The sequence below is a fragment of the Pelophylax lessonae genome (genome assembly GCF_965119305.1).
Source record: "Pelophylax lessonae genome assembly, chromosome: 1".
In the NCBI taxonomy this organism is placed as follows: Eukaryota; Metazoa; Chordata; class Amphibia; order Anura; family Ranidae; genus Pelophylax; species Pelophylax lessonae.
The window spans coordinates 661512497-661528789 of NC_138768.1; the positions used below are offsets into that span (position 1 = coordinate 661512497).

At 41.1% G+C, this 16293-nt stretch overlaps 1 protein-coding gene across 3 annotated transcripts in view; it reads right to left on the reverse strand.

Annotated features, from left to right (window-relative positions):
- Nucleotides 1-16293, reverse strand: part of ZNF827 (zinc finger protein 827) — a 418517-nt gene that overhangs the window by 118239 nt on the left and 283985 nt on the right. The window lies entirely within an intron of this gene.

The following is a 16293-nucleotide window of genomic DNA, read 5'->3' on the forward strand; positions in this document are numbered from 1 at the left end:
ATTAATTAATCTATCTATTTAAACCCTCGGATTCTTAGCGGTGAGCTACATTGCTCGCTTGCTGAGAACATTGAGGACTGCTTTGCAGTATCTAAGCCAATTGCCATCTGAACCAGGTAACTCCATATTCCTTTTTTCCATTTCACTTATTTTATATCCTTTAGAGTTTATCTCTTCCTCAATGGCTACTATTATGAATAGGAGAAATAGAACACTGAATTGAAAGCATTGGTGGTTTTCACCACCAACACTCTAAAATAAAGGGTTTTTCTTGTCCCTTGTTACAAAACAAAACTGAACCTGAGCTCAATATACTATTGCACGGTATAATACTGGCAATTAACCCCTTTGTTTGCTTTCTCCTCCCTCCTAATAGAGCCATTTTTAATTTACCTCCAATTAAAGGTTCCTATCTGATATTATCATGTCTCTCCCCTCCAGCTCATCAGCCACATTTGGGATCCAGTTGTCTTTATCTGGTGCTCTCCGGGGGCCATCCACTACATACCATAATAATCCCTCTCTGATACAATTTATAACTGAGAGGCACCGCCACTCTAATTACATCTTCGATACAGCCAATGTTTGTACTCAGCTGAGCATGCAGACCACTTGATTTTAACATGATGTGCGCAAGTATATAATGCTTCTCATCACTGCATAGAATGTAAGTTACAACGCTGTTTTGTCTTTTTTAATCTGTTGTTCAGATTGATATGATGTAAAAATGATTATGACACGCTTTCTGTTGACTGATGTATTTTTGATCAATTATCTACAGACCACCATACAGGGTTTCTTCTCTCCCCCTGAAGAAGGAGTATCTGTTGTAAACTCCGAAACTAGTCGGGATTTGAGTCTTCACCCTGAACTGGTGTGGTCATTCTTTATTGCACATGTGATGTATTCTATCCTACTTGCCTTTTATATTTTGTAATAATTTTTTTTAATAAAATTATAATATTTTTACAATTTTTGTGTACATGTGAGTGCCTAAAAAGTCCCACCAACAGGGGAATTTCTTTCTCTAAATTAAATGTCTTAGTCATACCCATATGTCCTGCCATAGGTACGTCATGTGATAATTCCAAGATCTTGGTACGCATACTAGGAGGTATGTAGAGTTTGTCGTTAAAGTAGAGGAAGCCTTCTGCATCAGCAGTTAGTTGTGGTGGAGGTGAATCCAGTCCTATACTGTGCAGAATCTCTTCCTTCAGGGAGCGAACAACACCAACAATACGATCATAGGGTATTATAGGAAATGAAGGGATTTCGGCGCAGTTATCTTCGGTTAATCGTGATAGCGCATCCGCTTTTTTGTTTTTGACTGCAGGCGTGTAGGTCACTAGGAAGTTGAATCTTAGGAAGAATAGTGACCAACGTACCTGCCGATGGGAAAGGGTCTTGTTAGTCTGAAGGTATTGGAGATTTTTATGATCTGTATATATGAGTATTGGCAATCGAGTACCTTCAAGTAGATGTCGCCAATTCTCTAGTGCCAGTTTTATGGCAAGCAACTCTTTTTCACCCACTGGGTAATTCACCTCTGGGTTGCTTAATGATTTAGAGAAGAAAGCAACTGGGTGAAGTGGTGAAGTATTTGTTGGTCGTTGGGAGAGAACTGCTCCTACTGCCATATTTGACGCATCTACCTCCAGTATATATTGGAGGGATGGGTCTGGATGGCGTAGTATGGGAGCGGAAGTGAAGCTTGATTTTAACAAGCGGAAAGCTCCATTGGCTTCTTCAGACTATTTAAATGGTTTCTTTACACTTGTAAGTTGTGAGAGGTCTCACAATAGCAGAGAAGTTCTTGATGAACTTCCTATAGAAGTTTGAGAATCCAAGGAATCGTTGTAATGCTTTACGAGTTGTTGGTACAGGCCAATCCAGAATACACAATATCTTGCTCATATCCATTTTGATTCCGTTCTTAGATATGATGTATCCTAGGAATAGTACTTCTTCTTTATGAAATAGGCATTTTTTTAATTTTACGTATAAATTGTGTGCGAGTAATCTGGACAACACAAGTCTTACATGTTTTATATGTTCAGACAAAGATTGAGAATAAATGAGTATATCATCCAGATATACCACAACACAAACATCAAGTAAGTCTCTGAAGATGTAATTTATGAATCGCTGAAAAGCTGCGGGAGCATTACACAACCCGAAAGGCATCACAAGATATTCGAATAATCCGTATCTGGTTCTAAATGCTGTTTTCCACTCATCCCCGTCACGGATTCGGATTAGTTTGTATGCCCCTTTTAGGTCCAATTTAGAGAAGTAGGTAGCTCCGCGCACTTGTTCAATGAGTTCAGGAATGAGAGGTAAAGGATAGCGATCCTTTATCGTAATGGTATTTAATTGCCTATAGTCAATAATAGGCCTAAGACTTGAATCCTTATTGCGGACAAAGAAAAGTCCTGCAGCTGTGGAAGAAGTAGAGGGTCTGATGAACCCTTTCGCTAAATTCTCATCCAAGTATTCCTTGAGATGAGAAAGTTCATCCTGAGAAAGAGGATAAACATGACCAAAAGGTAATTTGCTATTAGGGAGTAGATCAATAGAACAATCATAGTCCCTATGGGGAGGCAACACTTGAGCGTTTTTCTCAAGGAAGACTTCTGACAGATCCTGGTAGCATGGTGGTGGTGTAATTTCATCTGACACCATAGACAGGATTTTTTTTATATTATTGGAGGTTACACGTGATCTCGCAATAGTGAGAAGGGAAGGTTAGAGTCCGTGTCTTCCAATCAATGGTTGGTTGATGTATGTGTAACCAGGGAAGTCCCAAAATAATGGGAAAATGTGGTGAAGGTAATACATCAAAAGTGGTTGTCTCCGCATGAGACTCGTTAGCAGTAACAAGGAGTGCTTGTGTCTGATTGGTGATTGGACCAGAAGATAACGGGATACCGTTAATGAAACTAACAGAGACAGGTTTAGGTTTTGAAATAATAGGTATTTTATTTAAGGTAACATAGTTGATGTAGTTCCCACAAGATCCTGTGTCGATCATAGCCTTGGTGGTGATCCTAATTTGGTCCCACTGTAGTGTCAAATGAATAAAGAGATAGGGATTAGAAAAGGAAGTCGTTAAACCCCCCAGCAAGACATGTGAACACTCACCGTCTTTTTTGCGGACAAGGGGACAGACGCTTATCAAATGATCCGAGGAGGCGCAGTACATGCAGAGGTTTTCGGATCTTCTCCTGGCTCGTTCAGTAGTCGATAAAGGTGGGCGTATCATTCCTACCTCCATAGGAGTAGGGTCAACGGGCGAAACCCGAGAAGGACTGGACAATGGCATTCCCATCTTCTCAGCCTTTCTTTCTCGCAGTCGCCTGTCAATATTGATGCTGAGCTGTATTAAGGCATCCGAAGTGCCAGGTAAATCCGCTCGGGCGAGCTCGTCTTTAACGGCTTCTGATAACCCGAGTCTGAACTGAGTTCGCAGAGATGCATCATTCCACCCAGAATCAAGGGTCCATCTTTTGAACTCTGCTATGAAGTCTTCAACAGGTCTCCTTCCTTGCTTTAAAGCCCTCAATTGGCTATCAGCAGTACTCTGCCTATTGGGGTCTTCATATAAGCTAGCGAGTTCCGCTATGAACAAAGGATAGGAGTTGAGAAGAGGGTCCTCTTTCTCAAAGAGAGAGTCTGCCCAAGCCCGTGGATCACCCGATAAATATGAAATAGTAGTACAGACTTTAATTTGGTCTGTAGTATAAGTACGAGGTTTTAAATTAAAAAGCAATTGACATGCGTTTTTAAATTCACTAAATTTTTTCCGATCACCTGTAAACACTAGAGGAGGGTTTATTTTAGGCTCACGGGGTTGAGCAGCAGTGAGTTGTGAAACACGGGCTATCTGCTGTCTTAAAGTCTGATTTTCATTTTTTACTTCAGCAAGAGCAAGGATTATTGCATCTACCTTTTGTGTTAATTGTATCACTTGAGTGGCTAATTCTGCTGAATCCATTTTTTAAAGGTTCGTTCAATCTGTAACGCTCTAGCGTTTGTTTAGAGAGTTGGATTTGCAGCTGCAGAATCTTCACTCAGTAGTCATGTAGAGATGTGTTGAATCACCATGTCCAACTCTCCAGACTCATCATTGTGGCCAGCCTGCTTCAGCATACAATATACAAACACTCAATAAGATGTTCCTGGAGTGATAGGTTGTATATGATAGTATAGAGGTGATGTGCTGAAAGGACAGGCGTGAGTTGTGATAGCAATGATGAGTACTCAATAGTAATGTTCAGGAGAGTAGTAGATGATGGTAGATAGGTTAGCAATCATGTGCAATAACAGGTGGTAGGGGACAGCAGATGGAGTGTACAAGAGAGGCTAACTTAGTGCAAGGATATAGATGGTAGTAGACTCAAGAGCTAGCAATCTATGTAACAGTGCAGATGATAGAAATAGTAATGCATATATAGTAACAGTCCTTAGTATGCAGAAGTAGATAGTGTAAGTTTGATAGGAAGGAATCCCCTGTGGGGTACTTATCACTAGTTAGATTAGTAAGCTGAAGGGTCCGGTAATGAGTGAATGATCGGGTAGCGAGATACGGGATCAATAGCGAGGTTCCGGTCTATCCAGGTATGGCAATGGCTGGAGGCTCCGGCAGCGTAAGACAAGGCTGTATACCATGCGGTTTGAACGAACAATTTGTGAGAGAGAAGCCGGCGATTGAAATAGCCGCTCAGAGCGGCGCTTAGTGATGACGTCATGCGGCTTAAAGGTATATGCGTTCCACCTAGCTGAAAAGGTGGGACACAATATGAAGAAGGAAATGACCTATAAGGGTACCGAAGGTACCAGAATCTTACACACATGCACTTGTATAGTGCTTTACAAGGTAATTTTATGATTTTATGCTATGTTCAATAAAGTAATTTATTGCGGTAATGCACTATGTCCGGACCTTTGTTTTCCTATGGACCTGTGACCCGCTTTATGGACCTGTGATCTGTTACCTGTACTCACTTTTGTTGCCAGCAGTTTAGACATGAATAGTTGTGTGTTGAGTTATTTTGATGGAACAGCAAATATACACTGTTATACAAGCTGTACACTCACTACTTTTACATTGTAGCAAAGTGTAATTTCTTCAGTGTTGTCACATGAAAAGATATAATAAAATATTTGCAAAAATGTGAGAGGTGTACTTACGTTTGTGAGATACTGTATCCCTATATACAGGGCTCGCTCCAAATTTCAAGTTCCGAGTTATTAGCCAGGCCTTAAGGGTTACTTTTAAATGATCTCATAAAATGACACTGTTAAATGTTTTTGCATTAATGCAGAAGATACAAAAATAAATATTAATAACCACTATATCAGTGTCCATCAGTGTAGCCTCATCAGTGCCCAACAATGCAGCCTATGAGTGCCCATCAGTAAAACCTCACCTGTGCCCACCAGTGCAGCCTCACCCAATGCCCATCAGTGCAGCCCCATCAGTGCAGCCTGATCAGTGCCCATGAATGCAGCCTCACCAGTACCCTTCAATGCAGCCTCACCTGTGCCCATCAATGCAACCTCACCTGTGCCCATCATTGCAGCCTGGTCAGTGCCCATCAATGCCACCTCCCCTTTGCCCATCAATGCAGCCTCACCTGTGCCCATTAGGCAGCCTCACCTGTGCCCATCAATGCAGCCTCATTTGTGCCCATCAATGCAACCTCATGTGTGCCCACCAATGCAGCCTGGCCAGTGCCCATCAAAGCAGCCTACCTTTTGCCCATCAATGCGGCCTCACCTGTGCCCATTAGGCAGCCTCACCTGTTCCCATTAGCCAGTCTCATCTGTGCCCATCAATGCAGCCTGATCAGTGCCCATCAATGCCACCTCAACTGTGCCCATAGATGCAGCCTAATATGTACCCCTCAATGCAGCCTCACCTGTGCCCGTCAATGCAACCTTATCTGTGCTGGTCAATGCAGCCTCACCTGTGCCCATCAATGCAGCCTGACCAGTGCAGGGGAAGAGAGAGGAGAGGAAGAGGAAAGCTGGCTGGATAATCACAGAGTGGGGATCGCCCCCCCTGTAACAGCTTTCATTTGAATTAACAGGCACTCGCCATCGCACACAGTCCCGCCTATTGGATCAGCTCCTATAATAGACGTCACACGTCCCGGCATTGGAGCTGGGCCAGGAGGCAGTGCTGTGTGTGATGGCGAGCGCCCAGCAATTCAAATGAAAGCTGTTACAGCAGGGCGATCCCCGTCCTGTGATTATCCAGCTGGCTTTCCTCTTCCTCTCCTCTCTCTTCCCCTGGGTAATCGCTGGGAGAACGGCTCTGGAGGTGGCTTCCCACTCACCCTCAATCCTTTTGCACTCGCAAAATGCGAGCATGCGAGTGAAAATTTTGAGGGCTGCATATATACAGTATCTCACAAAAGTGAGTACACCCATCACATTTTTGTAAATATTTTATTATATCTGTTCATGTGACAACACTTTGCTACAATGTAAAGTAGTGAGTGTACAGCTTGTATAACAATGTAAATTTGCTGTCCCCTCAAATAACTGAACACACAGCCAATAATGTCTAAACGGCTGGCAACAAAAGTGAGTACACCCCTAAGTGGAAATGTCCAAATTGGGCCAAAAGTGTCAATATTTTGTGTGGCCACCATTATTTTCCAGCAATGCCTTAACACTCTTGGGCATGGAGTTCACCAGAGCTTCACAGGTTGCCACTGGAGTCCTCTACCACTTCACCATGATGACATCATGGAGTTGGTGGATGTTAGCGACCTTGCGCTCCTCCACCTTCCGTTTGAGGATCCCCCACAGGGTTTAGGTCTGGAGATATGCTTGGCCAGTCCATCACCTTTATCCTAAGCTTCTTTAACAAGGCAAATGGTCGACTTGGAGGTGTGTTTGGGGTCATTATCTTGTTAGAACACTTCCCTGCGGCCTAGTCTTTGAAGGGAGGGGATCATGCTCTGCTTCAGTATGTCACAGTACATGTTGGCAATCATGGTTTCCTCAATGAACTGGAGCTCCCCAGTGCTGGCAGCATTCATGCAGCCCCAGACCATTACACTCCAACCACCATGCTTGACTGTAGGCAAGACACACTTGTCTTTGTACTCCTCACCTGGTTGCTGCCACACCCTCTTGACATCATCGGAACCAAATACATTTGTCTTGGTCTCATCAGACCACAGGACATGGTTACTGTAATCCATGTCCTTAGTCTGCTTGTCCTCAGCAAACCGTTTGTGGGCTTTCTTTAGCATTATCTTTAGAAGAGGCTTCCTTCTGGGATGACAGCCATGCAGACCAATTTGATGCAGTGTGCAGCATATGGTCTGAGCACTGACAGGCTGACCTCCCACCCCTTCAACATCTGCAGCATTGCTGGCAGCACTCATACACCTATTCCCAAAGAAAACCTCTGGATAGAACGTTGAGCATGTGCATTCAACTTCTTTGGTCGACCATGGTGAGGCCTGTTCGCAGTGGAACCTGTCATGGTAAACTGCTGCTAGATTTAGTGAACCTTGGGGGGAATTTACCAAAGCTGGAGAAGACAGAACCTGGACAAGCTGTGCATACTAAGAATCAGTTTCTAGTTTTAGCTTTAATCAAGCTTTCAAAATAAAAGCTAGAAGCTGACTGGTTACCATGCACAGCTGCTCCAAATTCTAGCTGCTCCAGTCATTACAATTTTCCCTACTTGTCTTTTTCAACGATCTGTGTTCCATTGAGAATATTTCTCTTCACTTTCAATCCAATGGACTCAACAGGAAGTGAGAGGGAATTTCTCCAAAGTGAAGGAAATCGTCTTTTAGACTGTTGTTCCCCTCTATTACTGTTCTGGTGACAACTCAAAAATGTGGATACTTCCTCATTCACAAACAGAAACGGTTAATCTCCCTAATGGTAACATGCTAACAGTTTTTTCCCTGTTGGTATACTGACAGCTGAATGTACCATCTGTAGTAGAAGTAACTCCTATGGGCATGCGCAGGAGTTACATTATCTGTGGCTGGCCAATGCATAAGACACTTTGGATACAGAAAAAGACCATGAAAGAAGGCAGCAGTGGCAACATATGGCACTTTTCCACTGCAAGTACCGGCTAGTACCGGCTCGGCTCTACTCGGCCCTGCTTGGCCCGGTTTGCTTTTCCACTGCTGGTACCGCATGGTATCGGGTCGGAACGGTTCGGTACGGTACGGTATGGTATAGGTTTGCTTTTCCACTAAAGTAGTACTAAAGTTAAGTGGGTGGGATAACAACGGGGTGGGTGGGATTCTCTGACCAATCAGTGGCTAGTAGTGACTGCATGCAAAGAATTGTGGGATATGGTACCAGTTTGGTACCTGTTGGAACCACAATCGAGTAGGTACTGTTTTTTCAGAGCCGTACCGTACCGTACCGTACGGTTCCATGCAGTGGAAAAGCAAACCTATACCGTACCGTACCGAACCGTTCCAACCCTATACCATGCGGTACCAGCAGTGGAAAAGCACAAAAGGGTGCCGAACCGGTACGGTTCCATGCAGTGGAAAAGCGCCATTAGTAACAAAAGGGAAATCAGACCTCACATTGCTGGAGGACACTCTAGTAGGTAAATGTGCCATAATATATAATAAAATAAAACGAAATAAAACTGGCTAGAGTTCTATTGAAATGTTCTGCTAAAACATTCAAGAAGGGGCAGGCACACAGAAAAATAATAAAACGTCTTTATTTTCAGCTGTTATGAAGCTAATGCTACATGCCATGTAAATGTGAGTGGATCAAAATATGTTCATTTGCTTTCAAACATCCTAGCAGGAAGAAGGCAAAATTATTAAGATTAAATTAAAATCACCAACTCCAAAAATAAACCGCTCATGGAAGCCAAGATCCAAAGGAGCTTTTAAAAGTGATGTTCTTGTCGTGAATCCGGTGCAGAAATGTTAAGCAGGGTGGCTAGGGTCAGCCCTAATGTACCTAGCACTGTAAGGCTTGCCTCCTTTGTCAGCTGTGCTTGAAATAACTTGAAAGGTGACCTCTGTTCCAATTAAGATGGCAATTCCATTTCTCTTGACCTTAACAGAGGCCAAAAAGATATGCTGAGATTTCCAATCTCTAAATTTAGGATAGTTGTGTTATTTAATATGTGTTTCTGACAATACTTTTATGAGAATGTTTTTTTTCAAATACCAGATATCCCACAATACTGCTGCCAGCAATACTGTATTGTTCCCTTTTTTGTAAGTTACCATACATAAACTTAAAGGGACTACCTACCTAAAAAGAATATTTCAATTTTAGGTGGAGTCTACTGAAATGAGATACCTACTACCACATACACCTTGCAAATTACACCAACAAAATCTTCCTTAATATTTGAAACCGGTGTTGATTTACAAGGTCCCAAGTCTGAATTCCATTGATGGAATTTTATGGTAGTTTTTTCATGTAATTACTGCTGGTGGCTATAGCTGCTAGCAGTAATTATTGTGTTCTGCCGACAGGGAAGTTCCTCGCTGGCAGAACACTATAGCACTGCGGGAGGGATTTTGTGTTAATGGGGGAATTAAGTGATTTTCTTTCTGCAAATATTATACACTATAAACATGCTTATGGTGGGGAAGGGAGGGGGGAGCACAGGGTTGATCTCATCAGTCTGCTTCTCCTCTTTCATTGTCTGATCACAGTCTGGTGGTACCTAATTTATTTTCTAACTGCAGCAGAAAAAACATAGGTCACAAACAGGAATATGCTGTCTGGAAGAGGTGCATGGGTCACAGGCCTGGATAAATAGAATTACAAATCATTTCATAAGCTATACAGTAGTGATCGACGGACATCGGTTTTTCGTTGCCGATACTGATATTTTAGCAAATGCCGTTATTGGCCGATATGTTTGTACATTTAAAAAAAAAAAGATTTTTATTTTTTGACAGGTACTTTTGTGGAGGGATCTGGGGGTCTTAAAGACCCCAAACCCTTCCTCTGCACTTAAAAGCATTCAAATGCCAGACCGTACCCAGAAGTGATGTCACTCATGACATCACTTCCGGGTTTTTGCATGGAGACCCGATCAGAGCCGAATGCGGCTTTGATCGGGTATTCGGTGACCGTGCAGGCTGGTTGCCTGGGTCTCCCGGTGGGGTGGGAGATCTGGGCGAGCCACGGAAGGCGGCGGGAGGGGGGGCTTCTCAGCCGCACCGGTTGTCATTAGAAGACAGCCAACCGTCGGCTATGGACGCAGGTACCGGGGTGATGCTTCTAGCTCCAGGCATCACTCTGGTACAAGCAATTTCCCGAAATATCAGCAATATCGGTCACCTCAGGAGCCGGTTACGTTATATCGGGGAAAGTGCATATCGGCTTTGCCGATAATCGGTCGTTCCCTACTATACAGGTCACATACATTCTTTTTTTTTTTTCAGTGGTTTGTCTGGAATTTAGCTCTACATCTTGCAACAGATTGGCTAACAGTCACTACTAATTAAAGGGACCCTATCCTTTAGGTACTTTTATGTAACGTGTATGCATGTTTTATGTACACATTTTGTTTCACACCAAAAAGCTGGACAAAGGTAAGTATGCAATACAGATAATTCCTGGAGTTCAACTCCTTTAGTAAATCAGCCTCAATATCTGTCAATCTATCTATCTGACTGAACTCACAGGTGTCACAGTAACAGTCCATCACAACAGGTAAATGAGACTACCAGTCTTGTATCTTTGGTCAAATTTACAAGCTGCAATTATCACCATATTTTATTAAAATTACTGAATTGTAATATAGTAAAAGATTATGTTGCTACAACAAGAACTAATGTCAAAAATGCTAACTTCAATTAGTTTTGATCCCTACTTCATGGAACAATGGGACCAAATATGTGCAACAAACTGCAAACAAGGCAAGAAGAGTGTTTTAAAGATGAATTAAACAAGTGTATTAGTCGTTGTAAGAAATATAATAGAACAGATTTAAAACCTACATGCCAGTAAATTCTAGTGTAAAAAAACGTGTTAAAATCTGCATTGATTGTTAAGAGATTACTGTAACCCCCAACCTCCCCCCCCCCCTCCAAATGTAAATATATTCTGAAAGCAGAGACCCTGGAGAAAAAAACTGTGTATGAAAAAAATTGTGTAATTGCAATTTTTTTTATATTGCATGATATTTGCACAGTTATTTTCAAATGTGTATTTTCAGGAAAAGATACAGTGAATAAAATTCAGTGCAAACAAACACAATATTGTACCCTTTTGTGGAAAATATAAAAGCTGGGGTTGCATTGAGTAAATTGATACCCAACATGTCAAGTCCTAAAATTGTGCACTACTGTGAAATCATAAAAAACTATGATACACAAAACTCTCCGTAGGTGACACTTTAAAAGCCCTTACAGGTCACCAGTTTAGAGAAAACAGTGAACTATGGCCTAGAATTTTTGCTCTCACTCAAACATTTGCTCTCACCTCATATGTGTGGTGCAATTGATATGTACATACACAAGCTCACCCTACGCTGCACTTTTTAATATGGGCGTGTGCAGGGGTGCTTTCAAAGCAGCAGCTGTGAATTTGATTTAGCCACTTGTCTACCATATCATTTACAAACATACACTGGAAAAGAAGTACTGTAGTTCATGTGAACAAATCTCCAGGTCTAGATGGCCTACACCCACGAGTCCTTAGTTATAGCCAACCCAATATTTTTAATGTTTAAAGACACTTTAATGACTGGAATTGTACCAACTGTGTAACAATTTACAAAAAAGGATCAGGATGTATACCAGGAAACTACAGACCAGTCAGTCTAACATCAATAGTATATCAGATATTTGTTGGAATAGTAGGGCACGCTATACAGAAAATTGTCTGTGATAAGTGAAAATTAGCATGGATTAATACCTGTTCTTGTCTGGTCAACCTGTTATCGTTCCATGAGGAAGTAAGTGAGAAATTGGATGATGGAAGTCCAGGGGATTTCATTTATCTAGATTTTAACTACAGACCAGTCAGCCTAACATCAATAGTATACCAGATATTTGATAGAATAATAGGGCACGCTATACAAAAAATTGTCTGTGATTAATGAATATTAGCATGGATTAATGAAAGACTGTTCTTGTCACATCAGCCTGGTATCATTCCATGGGTAAGTAAGTGAGAAATTAGATGATGGAAGTCCAATGGATGTAGTTTATCTAGATTTTGCTATGCAATCATTTGTTTAATTGGAAAAAAATGTCAGTTGGAGTTGATGACATTGTATCTATAATATGTATTGTTTGTATGTATAATATTGCATAAATAGGAAACTGGTTACTTGAACAGATTCAGAGAGTAATTTAAAAATTACTAATTCTCAGAATGGTCTAAAGTTGTGAATGGTGTGCCCCAGGGTTCTGTATGGGGGACAATGCTGTTCAATTTGTTTATTCATGATTTTGAGGTTGGAATCAAGGGCTCAACTTCAGTGGATGATGCCAAATTATGCAAGGAAATAAACTTCACATAATATATAGAATCATTACAGTAAGACCTTGACAAAAGAGGGGGTTGAGCAGTTACATGTTAGATGAGGTTCAGTACTGAGAAATGTTAACGTATAACTAAAGGGCAAAACTTTTTTTTTGGATACAGGGTAGATATATTAAAACACCTGTCAGTTTTTAATGTTGGTCAGTCTTTAATGTCGTCTGTCCCCCTGTTAGGGAGATTCACCCTCTATATTTATCCTGTTTACCATTATCATTAAAAGTGAAAGTAAAACCCAAATTTTGGGTTGTCTCCAGAAAAATAATAGAGGGGGAAATCTTCCAATGGGGACACTATTCGTACTCGTGCAAATGTCCCCATACCTGAAACAGATACCTAAATAAAACCTAAATACTGATATAAAATGAATAGGCTCAAATCCCACTGCAAAGTATCACATGTGATTTGAACAGGAATAAAGTGTGATTTCTGTCTCAATCGCATGTGGTTCCCCCAGCGCTTGTCATAATGACTTCAGCCTGGGTTCACACAGGAGTGGTGCGGGAAACCACATGCGATTCAGACAGGAATTGCACTGCATTCCTATTCAAATCGCATGCAATTCTTTGCAGTGTGATTGGAGCCCATTCATTTTGTATGGGTTCAAATCGCACCACAAAGGTATCGGTCATTGGTATAGGCGAGTACATGACCGAACATATCGGTACTTGCTGGTAAAAAAAAAAAACAGTATCGGTGCAATCCTATTTACAGGGGTTATAACCCTCCCTTACTCGGCACGCCACGGCACAGTGGCAGCCCTGGATCCAGCGACATAGACCTGTTTAGACACAGCGGGAGTCGGGCCGGAGGAGCAGCGATCACCGCCTCTCTTCCCTCTCTGAGACGTGACGTGACCACGCCCCCAACAGCCGGCTACTATTGATACCAACAGCGTGGGAGATGTTAGTTCGCTCCCGGAGTTGATACCTGTAAAACCGCTACATGCCTTGAAAATACAACAAATATGTCAGTGTTTTATCTGTCTTTTATTTGAAATAAACGTCTTTTAAATGCGGAGTTACGCTATGTCCCTGCTATATGTCTTTTCCCTACCATGTGGATATCGCTTTCTAAGCCTGTAAGGAGACATCCTGTGGCCATTGCTGGTATTGCATACAAGCTGTGTTGGGTCTACTCATTAGCTTGAGAGACCAAATCTTTTTGGTAAGCAGCCATTTGATTTCTTTGGGTGATTTACACATCGGTGTTTTTCCCTTATCTTCACAAGGAGTTGTGTGAATACATTTCCTGGGACTTTGTGGCTGATTTCCCTGAAACTTCCTCTGTATTTCAAATACATGGACTTTTTTGGGATCTAACTGAGATTTAAAATATCCTCTTGTCTCTATATTTCTTCTTTGTACTTTGCACTATATGTCTTATGACACACTGGATTATTGTTTTTTTTGCACTGTGTATTGATAATATATTAGGATCTACTGATTAATTTCAGGTTTCTTCACATAAACACTACGTCATTTATCATCACTTCTAGTGATTTCACTCATCACTATATTATAGCGCAGCACATTTTTTATTTATATGACAAAAATCGAATATATTGGATATTTTTTAACTGTCAAAGTAGAAAATGTAAATTTTTCGCAAAACTTTCACTCTTTTATTAATATCACAAAAAATAAAAAGCGCAGAGGCGATCAAATACCACCAAAAGATCTGTTTGTAGGAAAAAAAGGACATCAATTTTGTTTGGGTACAGCATTGCATGACCGCGCAATTGTCAGTTAAAGTCACGCAGTGCTAAGTTGAAAAAAGTGGCCTGGTCATTGAGCAGCAAAATCTTCCAGGGCTAAAGTGGTTAAGTTATGAACTTCAGTGGCAAAGATACAATTGCAAACTATACGTTAAGAAGAGCTCTCCTTAGCTTATTTTTTTTTAAGCTTATAAACTATATACAGTTGTGCTCATACGTTTACATACCCTGGCAGAATTTATGATTTTTTGGCCAATTTTCAGAGAATAGGAATGATAGCACAAAAACTTTTCTTTCACTCATGGTTAGTGTTTGGCTGGAGCCATTTATTATCAATCAACTGTGTTTACTCTTTTTAAATCATAATGACGACAACAGAAACTACCCAAATGACCCTGATCAAAAGTTTACATACCCCAGTTCTTAATACCGTGTATTGCCCCCTTTAACATCAATGACAGCTTGAAATCTTTAATGGTATTTGTGGATGAGGCTCTTTAGCTTCTCAGATGGTAAAGCTGCCCATTCTTCCTGGCAAAAAGCCTCCGGTTCCTGTAAATTATTGGGCTGTCTTGCATAAACTGCACGTTTGAGATCTCCCTAGAGTGGCTCAATGATATTGAGGTCAGGAGACTGAGATGACCACTCCAGAACCTTCACTTTATTCTGCTGTAGCCAATGACAGGTCAACCCAGCCTTGTGTTTAGGATCATTGTCAAGTTGGAATGTCCAAGTACGTCCCATGTGCAGCTTCCGGGCTGATGAATGCAAATTTTCCTACAGTATTTTTTGATAACATACTGCATTCATCTTGCCATCAATTCTGACCAAATGTTCTGTGCCTTTGTAGCTCACACATCCCCAAAACATCAGTGATCCACCTCAGTGTTTCACAGTAGAAATGGTGTACCTTTCATCATAGGCCTTGTTGACTCCTCTCCAAATGTAGCTTTTATGATTGTGGCCAAAAAGCTCAATTTTGGTCTTATCACTCCAAATGATTTTGTGCCAGAAGGTTTGAGGCTGGTCTCTGTGCTGTTTGGCATATTGTAAGTGGGATACTTTGTGGCATTTGCATAGTAATGGCTTTCTTCTGGCAACTTGACCATGCAGCCCATCTTTCTTCAAGTGCCTCCTTATTGTGCATCTTGAAACAGCCACACCACAGGTTTTCAGAGAGTCCTGTATTTCACCTGAAGTTATTTGTGGGTTTTTCTTTGCATCCCGAACAATTTTCCTGGCAGTTGTGACTGAAATTTTAGTTGGTCTACCTGACTGTAGTTTGGTTTCAACAGAACCCCTCATTTTCCACTTCCTGATTAGAGTTTGAACACTGCCGATTGGCATTCTCGATTCCCAGGGTATGTAAACTTTTGATCAGGATCATTTGGGTAATTTCGGTTGTCATTATGATTTAAAAAGAGTAAACACTGAGTGAAAGAAAAGTTTTTAAGTTATCATTCATATTCTTGGAAAAATGGCCAAGTAATCATAAATTCTGCCAGGGTATGTAAACTTATGAGCACAACTGTAACTATTATACAAATATGAGAATAAAATATCACACCCTCACCAACAATTACCTCTGTTAACCTCCTGAAAATGTTTTTATATATGCGCTTGTGATTATTATTCTTTCAACTGATATGTCTCTTGCCTGTAATCTTCAGACATTCACATATTTGCAGCATGTTTAACTGCATGACAAAAAATTACAAATTTTGTGAATGTCAGTTGGATACATTTTACAAGGAGTAGGCTAAGAATGCAGCACTGTGAAAACAAAATAGGAAAAGAAAAACACGAGGCCTTTGTGCTTTGTTTCAAAGGTGAACGTTGCTCTAGTCTGTGCAAAATGTCGAATTGCTGCCAGACACTTGGATAGAAGAAATTGCTTTAAACATCTTTAAATAGAAAGTTCAGCATCAGTTCATAGGGGCCGACAATTCTTTCATGTTCAGTAGCTCACAATTATAAGTCACTTGGAGGAATGTGTATGTCTTTAAAGAGGTGCTTGTAACTAGACACCACTACAGTAATTTAATGAG